Source organism: Mobula hypostoma, chromosome 6 (genome assembly GCF_963921235.1).
Source record: "Mobula hypostoma chromosome 6, sMobHyp1.1, whole genome shotgun sequence".
Taxonomy (NCBI): domain Eukaryota; kingdom Metazoa; phylum Chordata; class Chondrichthyes; order Myliobatiformes; family Myliobatidae; genus Mobula; species Mobula hypostoma.
The window spans coordinates 130,153,715-130,169,338 of NC_086102.1; the positions used below are offsets into that span (position 1 = coordinate 130,153,715).

Consider the following 15,624-nt stretch of genomic DNA (forward strand, 5'->3'; position numbering starts at 1 on the left):
TTGGATTTGTTAATATAATTTCCTCCTTATTTGTAACAAACACTTGCTCCTGGTCTCCATAGTAAGTGTCAAAATGATTTTATGCTGTTTGTGATTGAATGTAATCATTCTCCCAGAGTTGGTGCTGGTCTTTATGCCTGTTGTTGCCTTTCTTAAATAATATGCAGTGTCAGATACATCATATCATTCCAGTGAAACTTGAGTTCTAGCATATTGGTGAAGATCAAGTGAACTTGAAATTGCCGAAGAAATTAATATTTATGGTTTAGGATACTGAATTCTGCAATTAACTGATAAAGTGGCGGTTAGTTGCAGCACCCCAATTTATGATGGTGAAAGCATAAATAAGTGGAAATAAGTAAGCATATTAAGTGCCTGTTCTTAATCACAGTCCAGAAACACTTGAGAGAAATGCTGGTCAATAAAATAAAAGGAGCAGATATCTGAATCTCTTTGTTCAAGAGTGTAGAAACATGGAAGAGAAACCCAAAATAAAAATGCAGTGTTAGGTAATTGACAGTTGTTTTTGTACATGAGATCACTATAGTTTTTATTCTGTGCAATAAAACCATAAGATGTAGGAGTCGAATTAGGCCATTTGGCTCATACAGTCTACTCCACCATTCAATCGTGGCTGATTTTTTTCAACCCCTTTCTCTAGCCTTCTTCCCATAATATCTTAACCAGTCAAGAACCTATCAATCTCTCCTTTAAATACACCTATTTATATGGTGTGCATTGCCCTCTGTGGCAATGAATTTAACAGATTAATCACCTTCTGGCTGAAGAAATTCCTCCTCATCTCAATTTTAAAGGGATGTCCCTTTAGTCTGAAGTGTGCCTTTGGAGCCTAGCTTTTCCTTCTACTGAAAACAGTATCCATCCCTTTTAGTAATCAGCAGGTTTCAATAAGATCCCTTTCTCATTCTTCTGAACTCCATCAGATACTCCTCATACATTAAGACTTTCATTCCTGGGATCATTCTGTGAACTTCCTCTGGACATTCTCCTGGGCCAGTTCATCTTTTCTTGGATATGGGTACCAAAATTGCTCAAGTATTCCAAATGCTGTTTTACTAATACTTTATAAACTTCCTGTGCTGTGGAAGATGTCCTGCCTCGTCCCTGTGCCGAAGACGCCGCACCCCAGCGACCTCAATAGCTACAGACTGGTGGCATTGACCTCCCACATCACGAAGGCTTTAGAGAGACTTGTTCTGGAGCTGCTCCGGCCTATGGTCAGGCTACACTTAGATCCCCTCCAGTTCGCCTACCTGCCCCAACTAGGAGTTGAGGATGCCATCGTCTACCTGCTGAACCATGTCTACGCCCACCTGGACAAGCCAGCGAGCACTGTGAGGGTCATGTTTTTTTGACTTCTCCAGTACGATCAACACCATCCGCCCTGCTCTGCTGGGGGGGAAGCTGACAGTGATGCAGGTGGATGCTTTCCTGGTGTCATGGATTCTTGATTACCTGACTGGCAGACCACAGTACGTGTGCTTGCAACACTGTGTGTCCGACAGAGTGATCAGCAGCACTGGGGCTCCACAGGGGACTGTCTTGTCTCCCTTTCTCTTCACCATTTACACCTCGGACTTCGACTACTGCATAGAGTCTTGTCATCTTCAGAAGTTTTCTGATGACTCTGCCATAGTTGGATGCATCATCAAGGGAGATGAGGCTGAGTACAGGGCTACGATAGGAAACTTTGTCACATGGTGTGAGCAGAATTATCTGCAGCTTAATGTGAAAAAGACTAAGGAGCTGGTGGTAGACCTGAGGATAGCTAAGGTACCGGTGACCCCTGTTTCCATCCAGGGAGTCAGTGTGGATATGGTGGAGGATTACAAATACCTGGGGATACGAATTGACAATAAACTGGACTGGTCAAAGAACACTGAGGCTGTCTGCAAGAAGGGTCAGAGCCGTCTCTATTTCCTGAGGAGACTGAGGTCCTTTAACACCTGCCGGACGATGCTGAGGATGTTCTTTTTTTTTAATTTCTTTTTTAAAAAAATTTTAAAAAATCTTGATCTTAGCCAAAAGGCCGATAAGCGATCGATGCTGAGGATGTTCTACGAGTCTGTGGTGGCCAGTGCTATTGTGTATGCTGTTGTGTGCTGGGGCAGCAGGCTGAAGGTAGCAGACACCAACAGAATCAACAAACTCATTCGTAAGGCCAGTGATGTTGTGGGGATGGAACTGGACTCTCTCACGGTGGTGTCTGAAAAGAGGATGGTGTCCAAGTTGCATGCCATCTTGGTCAATGTCTCCCATCCACTACATAATGTACTCGGTGGGCACAGGAGTACATTCAGCCAGAGACTCATTCCACCAAGATGCAACACAGAGCGTCACAGGAAGTCATTCATGCCTGTGGCCATCAAACTTTACAACTCCTCCCTTGGAGGGTCAGACACCCTGAGCCAATAGGCTGGTCCTGGACATTTCATAATTTACTGGCATAATTTACATATTACTATTTAACTATTTATGGTTTTATTACTATTTATTATTTATGGAGCAACTGTAATGAAAATTCAATTTCCCCCGGGATCAATGAAGTATGACTATGACTATGGCTAAAGCCTCAGCATACAACTATGTTTCTTTGAAAAAGCAGGCATTAAAAGAAAGCTTCATGAGCTAATAATTACCACCATTTCTCCCAGTCACTGTGCAGCAGTGAATAGATCAGTTAGTACTGTTGAATCAGTTCAGCATTCAATGCCATAGTTCCATTCAGTGCCTTAGTGGTGGCCAGTGCTATCATGTTTGCTGTTGTGTGCTGGGGCAGCAGGCTGAAGGTAGCAGATACCAACAGAATCAACAAACTCATTCGTAAGGCCAGTGATGGTGTGGGGATGGAACTGGACTCTCTGATGGCGGTGTCTGAAAAGAGGATGCTGTCCAAGTTGCATGCCATCTTGACCACACGTGGCCAAGTGGTTAAGATGTTGGACTAGTGATCTGAAGGTCGCGAGTTCGAACCTCAGCCGAGGCACCGTGTTGTGGCCTTGAGCAAGGCACTTAACCACACATTGCTCCTGCATGTTTATAGCCCAAAGGCAGACCAGAGGTTGGTCCAAGACAAGACAAGAAGCTCAGAGACCTCGGCCTTAACTCTGCCTTATGCAGCTGGATCCTGGACTTCCTGTCAGATTGCCAGCAGGTTGTGACAGTTGGGCTCTCTCACCTGCAACCCTCTGATTCTCAATACAGTAGCCCCTCAGGGCTGCGTACTGAGTCCCCTCCTTTACACCCTGAATGGCTGTGACTGTCTCGCCACCCACAGCTCCAATCTGCTAATTAAATTTGTTGAAGACACTACATTGATTGGCCTTATCTCAAACAATAACGAGGTGGCCCACAGGGAAGCAGTCATCCCTGTGATGTCTGTGAAGAAGTGATGTCTAGAAAGCAACCTCTCCCTCAATGTGGATTACAGGAGGAATGGAGACGGGTCAACCCCTATTGACATGAATGGATCTGGGGTTGAGAGGGTAAACAAGCTTTAAGTTCTTCGGCATCCACATCACTGAGGACCTCATATGGTCTGTACTCACCAGCTGTGTGGTGAAAAAGGCACAACAGCGCCTCTTCCACCTCAGACGATTGAGGCAGTTTGGTATGGGCCCCCAAATCCAAATAACTTTCTACAGGGACACAATTGAGAGCATCCTTACTGGCTGCATCACTGCCTGTTATGGGACCTGTACCTCCCTTAATTGCTGGACTCTGCAGAGAGTGGTGTGGACAGCGCAGCGCATCTGTAGTTGTGAACTTCCCATGATTCAGGACGTTTACAAGGACAGGTGTGTAAAAAGGCCCCGTAGGATCACTGGGGACCCAAGTCACCCCAACCACAATCTATTCCAGTTGCTACCATCCGGGAAGCAGTGCCACAGCATAAAAGCCAGGACCAACAGGCTCCGGGAGAGCTTCTTCCACCGGACCATCAGACTGATGAACTTGCGCTGATTTGAGTGTACTCTATATTACATTGACTGTTCTATTTATTATAAATTACTATGATTGCATATAGCACATTTACATGGAGACATAACGTAAAGAATTTTACTCCTTGTGTATGTGAAGGATGTAAGAATAAATTCAATTCAAAATTTATGACAGGTGATGATTTAAATTTAATTTGTGGCTCAGGTAGTGCAAGAATGCAGAATGTAAATAATTTGTCTTTGTTTCTCTTTGTTGATTTAACAATGTAAACAGTGTACAATGTGTGAATATAACTATTAGTTTGCAACAAAGGTTATGTTTTCCTATTTAAGGTCAATGCTACTTAAGCAGGATACTTGAAGCAAGCCACATTTAGTACAATTGTATTCTGCTGTGATGTTTGGAATGAAATCTTGCTTCTGTACACTTTTGGCTACTTGGTAAAATTACTTTCATTCAATTTAATTTGTTCTATCAATGTTTATTTTTGCCATAGGTGATTTCACTTAAGAGCAAATCTAAAATGGTAAATTAAATTTATGAAATAATTTTCAAATTGTAGTGGTTGGCTGCATGTGACTTATTTGTTGCATTTTGGAAGCATGTAACTAGTGTTTGTTATTCAAAGCAAGGAGATTATCATAAGTAATTATTAACCTTAAAATTATTTCTGCAGTACTTAAAGGGTTCTCAAATCCATCTTGAATCACATGATGTCTTAAGGCAGCAAGGATGATATAGTGCTTTGCTTGATTTTGCATATGTCATTTTTGTTCATTGTAATGATCTGTATTTAGAAATTTATAAGGAGTTGGCATCTTGCTTATTCCCTTGCACACTGTATGATACTAATCGGCTTCAGGATCACTGTAGACCATAATACCTGAGCAGCTCTGGTATTATGGTCTCCAGAGAATAACTCCAGAGAATAATAAAGGTGGTCTGTAGCCATAACAAGGTATTTAACCTTTAATTATAGAGTTGTTTGTGTGTGAGTGTTTGTTAGGATTCTTTTCAAATTGAAGACAGCACTGCATTAGACTATTACTTCATGTATGGCTCAGGCTGATTCTTTACGTCAGGGGAACAGAGGGATAGTAATGAACAGTAATGCAAACACTACATGATTGTGTTGAGAACTAACCTTGGTGAGCAGATCAAAATGTTTGTGTGGTATATTCATTTATCACACATAGAACTAGAATTATATTAACTGATTCACATAATTGGAGGGCAGACTGCAAGCTGATCTGCCTCAGGTTCTTGAAATAAGTTTACCTATGTAAAACAGAGATGCCCCAAAATACAAGGAAGTCAAATTGGCAATCTGGAAGATTTATGACTGCTGCTTGTGCAAATCCAGAAGTCCTGAGGTACTAGTCCTTGTCTCTTTAATTCAGACTTAATAATCCTTGATGCTTTACCATTTTGTGGTCTCTTTGATTTATTTTCTGTTTTGAAATGGGTAGGCTTTGTGTGTGGTAATATTTTTGTGTTGCTAATGCTGCCTCAAGTTTGCGAATTAGTATTCTATCCAAGATTATTGTGGTAGATAAGGTTATCCTGCCTTGTCTGTTGCCTTCTGCATTTGCTATTTCAAGTGATGTGAAGGCATGGAAATTTCCCAGTTACTTGTATTTTAATTGATTTTTGCTTCTTTACATCTTTGCTTGAAATCATGTGTTTTCTTATTTACTTGCAACAGAAAAGAAGACTTCCCTTAATTTGAACAGTAGGGTACAAATTCCTTCACTCAGAGCAATAACAATATTGCTGTATGTGAAAGAATCTGTAGCTTACCATTGTGTAGTCCACCTGATCCTTGTTGTGTTTGACATGTGTGGAAGCCATTTCATGCCCATTTCAGCTGTACAATAAACATCTTGCACTTACAATAATATAGAAGAAAGCAATTTCAGTCTGTTAGGTCTGTGCTGGCACACAGAAGAACAACACCATTAGTCCCATGCAACAAAATAATTTGCTGGAGGCACTCACAGGTTAAGTAGCATCAATGGGGAGGGGCTGTGGAGTCAGGCGGGAATGGAATTCACCACCTTGACTGAGAGAGGAGATGTCAAGATTGTTGCTTCAGGTTCCAGCATCATCACCATTAGTCCCATGCCTTTCTTTGAAATGATTTGAAAAATCATTTACAGTGGCCAATCAACCTACTCGTATGTCTTTAGGAAGCAGTTGGTGAAAACTGGTAAGGTCACAGAACATGTTCAAACTACACAACATCTAAAGTCAGAACTATGTTTAAGTCCCTGGGACCAAGAGACAGCAGCACTAACTGCTGTATTATTTTGCCACCTAACTTGACATTTACCAAAATAGTATAAACGTACATTTTTTTTTTAAGTATTCAACAAGTCAGGCAATATCTGTGGAGAGAAATAAATGGCTCTTGTTTCACATGGACATTCATATTTAGAATTTCCAATGTCTACAACAATTTTACTTTTGTCAACTAATGGCTCTTTGCACATTCCAATTTTCTTTGCGCCCCTCCACTCTTTCCTCCCTTGCAGTCATGATTGTTGTAGTCTAGACTATAAACTTCTCTTCCCTTCATGTCTCTTGGGTTCGTTAACTGAATATTTTCTTGTGTCTCTTGATACAAATTTTGTTACTCCATTGTGAAGCACCTTGAAACATTTCACAAAATCATATACCATTAAAGCAGAAAGCAGACTATGTCCATGCTTACCAGTAGTTATCTATCCATACTAATCTCATCTTCCAGCATCTGGCCCACAGCCTGTTGTGCCTGGGTGATTCATGTGCTCATCTAGATGCTTCTTAAATGCTGTCAGTAACTCTGTATCTTCTTCCCTTTGAGACAGGGATTCCCAACCTTTTTTATGCCATGGACCAATGTCTGTGGACCCCTTGATGGGAACTCCAGCTTGAAGGCAGTGTATTCCAAGTACCCTTACTCTGAGAGAAAATGGCCCCTACAGATTGCTGTCTAAATTTCTTACCCCTTATTTTAGCGCACTACATGTTCTCTACTTTTATCGACCTTTAATAGGAGAAAAGCTTCCAGCTGTGTATCCTAATTATACCCACATAATATTATGTACCTTATTAATGTCTCCTTTTAACATCCTATTTTCCAGGGTGGGACAAGGGAAGCCTCTTCAGTTTCTACTCCATAATTGAACTGCTCTATCCCAAGGTCAGGGTGGGGGGGAGTGGAAGGGGGTGTGGTGAAAGCCTCTTCACTCTCTCCCCTGTAATTGGAACTGCTCTATCGCAGGGACAGGCTGGAGTACGGGGAGGCCATGGTGAAAGCCTCTTCAGTCTCTCGTTCCTAACTGAACTGCTCTATCCCAAGGGCCGGGGATGGTGGGTAGGGTGTGATGAAGGGCTCTTCAGTCTCTCCTCCATAATAAAACTGCTCTATCACAGGTTACATCCGGAATTTCCTCTCTACGCTGTCTGGTGATATCACATCATTCCTGTAGTGGGAGACAATAACTGCACACAGATAAAATCTACCCAATGTTTTATTTTTAAAGTTGGAGCATAACTTGTCTGCTTTTGTATTCAGTGCTTTCCATTTACCTTCTTAACCACATTATATACTTGCACTGTCCCCTTTTAACTGTGATTCTTTACTGCTTGATGGCAGATCTGTATAAGCGGTATGAATGTCTCAAAATTTTTGGATTATTTTTAACCAGTGCAGGTGTGTATTTTAGATTGCTGTCATAATATCCAAGTGATTGTCAAAATATGTGCAGGATAATCGGAAAACCTCATATCAAGTATCTTCCAATGCAAGATTTATGTAGAGTGAATTTAAAAACACTTGCAACATGTTTGTGTTGTATTGAGAAAAAGATGAACAAGACCTGCTGTGTGCATATTATTGTTCAAAGAGGACACAGCCTCAGAATAAAAGGACGTTCCTTTATACCAGAGATCAGGAGGAATTTCATTGGCCAGGTGGTGGTGAATCACTGGAATTCATTGCCAACTGACTGCTGTGGAGGCCAGGTATTTGGATTTATTTAAAGTGCAGGTTGATAGTTTCTTGATTAATCAAAGAGTCAAAGGTTATGGAGAGAAGGGAGGAGAATGGGGTTTGGAGAGAAAAATGAATCAGCCATGATTGAATAGCAGAGCAGACTTGATGGGCTGAATGGCCTAATTCTGCTCCTATATCTTCTAATTTTCTGGATCAAAATTACTACACATTGAATAACTTTGTTACGGGAATTGGTTTCTTGAATTTCATATTTATGCAGTAGTCTCATTCATTTCCTTTCCTTTTCTGTTAGTTCAAATGTTTTTGCTCATTGATTATATGTTTCATATTCAAGTATAACTGGCCTGCCTTTGCATCCGGGAATTTGATTTGTCTTGATAAGAAACAGTGGCACGCAGTTTTCCATATGTTGTTTTGAGAGTATGTGCATTGCTGTATTTTGAGATCAACACACTCACGTTTGTGATTATTTTTGTCAATTTCAGCGGATTTCTTCCTGTCTAGTTAAGTAAGGATATATATATACATTGTTTTATGTGAAAGCAACTAAGCACAGTCCTTTCTAACACCTACAAAAAGCTGGAGGAACTCAGCAGGTTAGGCAGCATTTATGGAAATGTATAACCAGTAAAGGTTTCAGGCCGAGACCCTTCTTGAGGAGTGGAAAGGAAGGGGAAGAGTCAGAGTAAGAAGGTGGAGGGAGAGAAAAGAAGTACAAGGTGGCAGGTGATAGGTGAAACTGGAGGAAGGGGAGAAAAATTGATGTCCTTTCAATTGATTCTGTGGGTGTAGTGCAGTTGTTATGAGTAACTGTATCAGCAGAGGGCAGTAAAGCACCTCTTGTAAAGTACTGCTTCTGATAAAGAGCTATCTTTGCTGAGCAGAATCTGCAATTAATTTGTTTTCATTTAGAACAATTTGGTGTTCGTGAAATAAAACTACTGCATTGGTAACGTTTATGACTAAGTCACAAACACATAACAAAAACAGAACTCTCTCAATCAAATATGTAACTTTCAAAAGATGTGGTATAATTTAGCAGATGGGGAAGAAGTGACAGTAGGTTTGAAAGGCAGTAGAGGGACCTTGGGCTTTTCACACCAGTACATTGTTTCAGTAGGTATCAATAGGTGCATTTAATGTCAATGAAATGCATACAATATACTGTATATCCTGAAATTCTTTTTCTTTGCAAACATCCACGAAAACAGAGGTTTGTGCCAAAGAATGAATGACAGTTAAAACTTTAGAACCCCAAGCCCCCCCAGCTCCCCCCCATACGCACAAACAGCAGCAAGGTAACGAACCCACCCTCACCAGCAAAGAAAGGGTCAGCATCCTCCACCAAGGACTCAAGTGTGCAGCAAGCATGAATAAAGACTTGCAGCACCCCAAAAAGTAATTGTTCAGCATACCACAGGCTCTCTCTCTCTCTCCCAAAAAAGGGAAAAAGAGGTGTCTCTGTTTCACAGCAAGAGAGGAGGTATAACAAACACTGGTTTACGATATTAAAAGTCTGTTGCATCGTTTTTTCTGGGCTCTGCACCCTGAGAGCTGGCACCAGAAAGGCGCAGCTCTCTGAACACACAATCCCTGACAACTAACCTGCTGCTCCCAATGTTCTGTGTTCTCCCGCGATACTTCATTTAGGGGCACCGGCCTAGAGTCAGCATGTCTCCAGAGCCACAAAAATTCAGAGCCCTGAAGGCTGCGTCCTTGGGATAACAAAAAGTGGCCGGTCATGAGGCCCTGAGAGTGGGTCCCATTCCCGCAAAGAACTGAAGTCAGAGTATAACTCCAGGCCAGGGTCTTCAAAGGAACCTTGAAAGGGAAAAGAAAAGAGATTATCAAAGACAGAAATAGAGCTGTTTCTGAAGATGCAAGCAAAGGAGTTGCCGTTTAGTGCCATCTTGACTTCGCTTCGCCTCCAGAAGTCAATTACATCTGTTTAGTTTATTGTTGTATACACCATGGTGCAATGAATACCTTGCATGAGGCTCAAAGTAAGCAATATATACTTTAATAATAAATACAACAATGACCACAAACAGCAAATGGTGCAAAGAATGTAGTGCATATCTGAAGTTGCGCAAAAAAGATGCTAAAGTGATAATGAATAACAGAGAGTTAGAATTAAGAGTGGATGAATATAACAGCACTGCTATGAAGGGGATGTAAAAGATATTCTGGAGTGTGCATGCAGTGGGGAAGAAGCTGTTCTTAAGTCTAGATGTCAGGGCTTTCAAGTTCATGTATCTTCTTCCAGAAGGTAGAAGTGAGAATAAGGAATATTCAAGGTGACAGGTATCCTGAATGATACTGTTACCTTTCCTGAACCAATGAACTATGAAGATGGATTGGGTGGAAAGGAGTGATGAGTTTGTGATGGACTGAGCTGTGCTTACCCCTCCCTGTCGGTTCAGGTGATACAGGGCAGAGCAATTGCCATATCAGGCTGAAATGTAACCTGTTAGGATGTTTTCTGCGGTGTATCTCTAGAAGTTTGAGAGCATACTCCTGAATTAAACTAATTCAAAGTTCAAGTTCAAAGTAAGTTTATTATCAAAGTACATATACAGTATGTTGCAGTATGCTACCCTGAGATTCCGCTGACTTCAAGAACAGGGTCGTTGTTCTATGGCTTGTAATCCTTTCCCTGTACTTTATGATCCAGAGGCTAAGAGCACTCATGTCCCCTGTGGATTGGGAGTATTACTTTGTGAAGCACTGTTGGAAGAGAACTTTCTTTATATTGTCTGTGAGACATGAAACATTGTTTTGTTTTCATCGCTGTTGTTAGGGGCTAGTTTTCTGAGAAAAAAGTGTGGAAGAGCTGTTGGTTATTCCCAATGGCTGTTCATACCTTCCATGATGTGGGCAATGCAACATCCTTGCTGAGATCACATAATCTAACAGTTATCAGTGCCTGGTAAGGAGTGTTCTTGAGATGTCAGAGTCAAGAAAAAAGACAAAACACGGTTTAGTTATGACAAAACTGTGTTTCAGGAGGAGCTCAGCAGACCAGGCAGAATCTATGGATAAGGGTAAACAATTGACGTTTATGGCTGAGACCCTTCATCAGGACTGGATGAGAAGTTAGAGCAAGAAGGTGGGGGGAGGGGAGGAAGAAGCACAAAGTGGTAAGTGTGAAATCAGTACAAGGGGAGGGGTGAATAAAGAGCTGGGAAGTTGATAGATGAAAGAGAGAGGTTTCAATGAGATTGCCCTCATCCTTCTAAGCTCCTCTGAGTACGGGTTCAGAGGCATCAAATGCTTCTCATATATTAACTCTTTCATTCCCTTAATAATTCTCGTGAATCTCCTCTAGCTTACAGTACTCCAAGTGCAATCTGACCGACGCCTGATAAAGCCTCAGTATCACATCCTTCCTCTTATATTCTAGTCCTCTTGAAATGAATTCCAACATTGCATTTGCCTTCCTTACCACTGACTCAATTGGTAAGTTAACCTCTAGGGAATCCTGCACAAGGGCTCCCAAGTCCCTTTGCACCTCTGATTTTTAAATTTTCTCCCCATTGAGAAATCAAACTATGCCTTTATTCTTTCTACCAAACTGCATGACCTTACATTTCCCTACACTGTATTCCATCTGCCACATTGCCCATTCTCCCAATCTATCCAAGTTCTTCTGCAGACCCCCTGCTTCATCAACAGTACTTGCCCCTCGCTTATCTTTGTATTGTCCGCAAACTTGTCCATAAAGTCATCAATACTGTTATCCAAATTATTGACATATAACATGAAAAGAAGTAGTCCCAACACTGACCCCTGTGGAACACCACTAATCACCAGTGGCCAACCAGAAAAGACCTTTTATTCCCACTCTTTGCCTCCTGCCAGTCAGCCAATTTTCTGTCCATGTTTTTATCTTTTCTGTAATACCATAGCTTCTTACCTTGTTAAGCAACCTTATGTGTGGCATTTTGTCAAAGACTTTCTCAAAATCCAAGTAAACAAAATCCACTGACTCTCCTTTGCCTATCTTGCCTGTTATTTCCTCAAAAATTGCAACAGATTCATCAGGCAAGATTTCCCCTTACGGAAACCATGCTGACTTTGGCCTATTTTATCATGCCTCCAAGTACTCCGAAACCTCAGTCTTCATAATGGATTCCAATGTCTTCCCAACCACTGAAGTCAGGTTAACTGACCTATAATTTCCTTTCTTCTGCCTCTTTCCCTTCTTAAAAAGTGGAGTGACGTCTGCAATTTTCCAGTCCTCCAGAACCATTCCACAATCTAGTGATTCTTGAAAGATCATAACTAATGCCTCCACAATCTCTTGAGCTACTTCTTTCGGAACCCTGGGATGTAGACCATCTGGTCCAGGTGACGTATCTACCTTCAAATCTTTCAGTTTCCCAAGCACTTCCTTAGTAACTTAGCAACTACACTTCTGTCCCTGACACTCTTGAATTTCTGGCATATTGCTAGTGTCTTCCTCAGTGATGAGTAGCAAAATAATTATGCCATTTGCCTGCCATTCCTTTGTCCCCCCATCGCTACCTCTCTAGCATCATTTTCCAGCGGTCTGATATTCACTCTTGCTTCTATTTTACTCTTTATATATCTGAAAGATACTCTTGGTATCCTTTTTGACATTATTGCCTAGGTTAGTTATTTAGTCTTTTCTCTCCTTATGGTTTTATTAGTTGCCTTCTGTTACCAATCCTCTAACTTTTCCTTTATTATATGCCATCTCTTTTGCTCTTATGTTGTATTTGACTTCCTTTATCAGCTATTGTTGCCTCAGCCTCCCTTTAGAATACCTCTTCACCTTTGGAATGTATCCATCTTGCGCCTTCCATATTGCCACCAGAAACTCCAGCTGTCCTGATTAATGAATCAATCTGGTTCATTGCACAACAAGTAATCCAGAATTTATTTTTACCTGGTGGGCCTTAATAACAAGCAACATTTGGGGGCGGGGAAGGGGTGCTCATGGTTAAGACAGTGATCACAAAAACAGATTGTTTGGTAGAGTGAGATGAAGGGCAATGAGATGTTTACTTATTCTGAGGTAGGAGGGGGTTGTCATCCACTGAAGCACCAGGCCACCACATTCTTGATAACAAAACCCAACCCATGAAGGTAACATTTCTTTTCTGATTCTTGTGCTTACATAATACAGATGCTTAACAGCAAGTGCGTACACACATGCATTTATTCTCGTGCACATATGGGTGAAGTGAGGTACAGATGCCTTACCCCCACCTTACTCGCTGTGCTTTTATTCACCCTTGAGCTTCCATATGTGTTATCTTTTCTCCTTCAGTTTCCAACAACATCCCACTAACCTTACCCCATTCTCCCTTAGAGCGCACTCTATCTAATCTCTGCTCTCCCCACTGTATGCCATGACTATGCCCACAAAAGTACTGGCAGTCTCCAGTCAACATGATCATGTGAGAAGCTCTCAACGATGAGTTGTCCTCTAATGACCAGTAAATTGTAAGCAAGGACCTACTGTTCCGTCAGTAGAACATTAGGAGATCTTGATACCTTCTACTGGACAGATGGCTGAAGATTTCTTGGAGAGATTCTGGAAGGTTTGGCTTCAACTAGCTTGTCTCTTGGACATAAGGTGGCAATTTTCTTTGAGGAAGGAGGGTGGCAGTGGCTGGAGATGCCTTTCTCTGGAAGAGACTGAGCAGTCAGCAGCTGTAGAGTTGTTTGGTGGAGGATGGGAGTATGCAGGAGGGCTGGGCAGGAATGAGCTAGGGAGTAGAGTGGCATGGTCATGTAGTCCTGGAGCTTGAATGGTTCACTTCCAACTATACAGCCACCTCTCTTTATTTGACTTCTGCCACTGGGGTATTTATCAAGTGATTTCACTTGTACCAGAGTTTCTTAATACTACACCAATCAAACACTGCTTATGGCATTAATTCTTTCCTCTGGCAATTCAATTTGGACCAAGATTGCATAGACATTTGGAGCTAAGTGGTTATTGTGAAACCTAAACTGAATACCCGTACATCAACACAGAAGATTCTGCAAATCTAGAGGAAAACACAGTCTATCACTTGACTGTTAATGAGAATAGTTTGATGTAGAATATTTAGATGTCATTAGTTTTGTTCCAGTTTTGAGCATATACTTGAGCAATAGCACAATGCTATTACAGCTCGGGACATCGGAGTTCAGAATTCAATTCTGGCGCCCTCTGTAACAAAGTTTGTCATTCTTCCTGTGTGCATATGGGTTTCTTCCCGTAATCGAAAGATGTACAGGTTAGTAGATGAATTTGTCATTGTAAATTGTCCTGTGATTAGGGTAAGATTAAATAGCAGGGTTGCTGGGCAATGTGGCTTATTGGGCTGGAAGAGCCTGTTCAAACTTCAAAATAAGTTTATTGCCAAAGTACCTTAATGTCACCATTTACAAATCTGAGATTAATTTTCTTGTGGTTGTACATGGTGATGTATATGTATTTTGTTCCGTGCCTTGTTTCTAAATAAAATAAAGATTTTCTTTTTGGTCTAGAGTGTGATAGAAAATATCTTAGAAATGTATTCAATATACAATTTAGCTTTGAATCATCAATATTGTGATAAACCTACAACCTATATGAAACGTTAAGTGTAGTATTTTTCATTGAAACTATCCCCATGACTTCAATGCAAAAGATTATTTTAGGGGAGTCAGATGAGTTCAGGACTTTGATCAGCCTGTGGAATTCTGACATTGTTGTCATTATTGAGACTTGGTTGCAGGAGGGGTAGGAATGGCAGCTCAGTGTTCTGGGGTTCTGTTTTAGGTGTGATAGAGTGGGAAGATTTAAAGGGGAAAAGGTGGCATTACTAGTTGGGAAAAGTGTCATGGCACTGCTCAGTCAGGATAGACTGGAAAGCTCGTCAAGTGAGGCTTTATGGGTAGAACTGAGGAATAAAAAAAAGTATGACCACATTAATGGGGCTATATTACAGACCACCCAACAATCCACAGAATTTAGAGGAGCAAATTTGGAGAAAGATTGCAGATTGTTGCAAGAAGTATAAGGTTATGGTAATAAGGTGATTTTAATTTTCCACATATTGACTGGGACTCCCATATTGTAAAAGGGCAGGATGGGAAAGAGTTGTCAAATGTTTTCAGGGAAGTTTCCTTAATTAGTGCTTTGAAGTCCCATCTAGAGAGAATGTAATATTAGATATCTTACTAAGGAATGAGGCAGGTGACGGAAGTTTGTGGAGGGGAACACTTTGCATATAGAGATCATAATGCCATTAGTTTCAAGGTAATTATGGAAAAAGATCAGTCTGGTCTGGTCTGGTCCTCAAGTTGAGGTTTTAAATTGGATAAAGGCCAATTTTGATGGTATCAGAAAGGATCTGAAAACTCTGGATTGGGATAGATTATTTCCTGGCAAAGGTGTTCTTGCTAAGTGGGAGGTCTTCAAAAGTGGAATTTTAAGAGTACAGAGTTTATATGTTTCTGTTAGAATAAAAGGCAAGGATAAGCCGTTTAGGGATTCTTGGTTTTTGAGAGATATTGAGGGCCTGGTTTAGAAAAAGAAGATGCCTAGCAGGTATAGGCAGGCAGGAACAAATGAGGTGTTTGAGTATAACAAATGCAAGAAAGCACAGGAAAGGAATTGGGAGGGCTAAAAGAAGGCATGAAGTTGTCTTAGTCAAGGT

At 41.1% G+C, this 15,624-nt stretch overlaps 1 protein-coding gene across 5 annotated transcripts in view; it reads left to right on the forward strand.

The window, feature by feature from the left end:
• The window catches only part of LOC134348399 (double-stranded RNA-specific editase 1-like), a 336,189-nt gene that overhangs the window by 110,800 nt on the left and 209,765 nt on the right, over nt 1–15,624 (forward strand). For 2 of the 5 annotated variants that reach the window (XM_063051704.1, XM_063051705.1), the window contains exon 1: nt 5,075–5,336. The exons of the other annotated variants lie outside the window; for them this stretch is intronic. The gene's annotated coding sequence lies outside the window, so the exon portion shown is untranslated. Of the gene's footprint in view, nt 1–5,074; nt 5,337–15,624 lie in introns of those variants that run through there. 5 annotated transcript variants of the gene reach the window in all.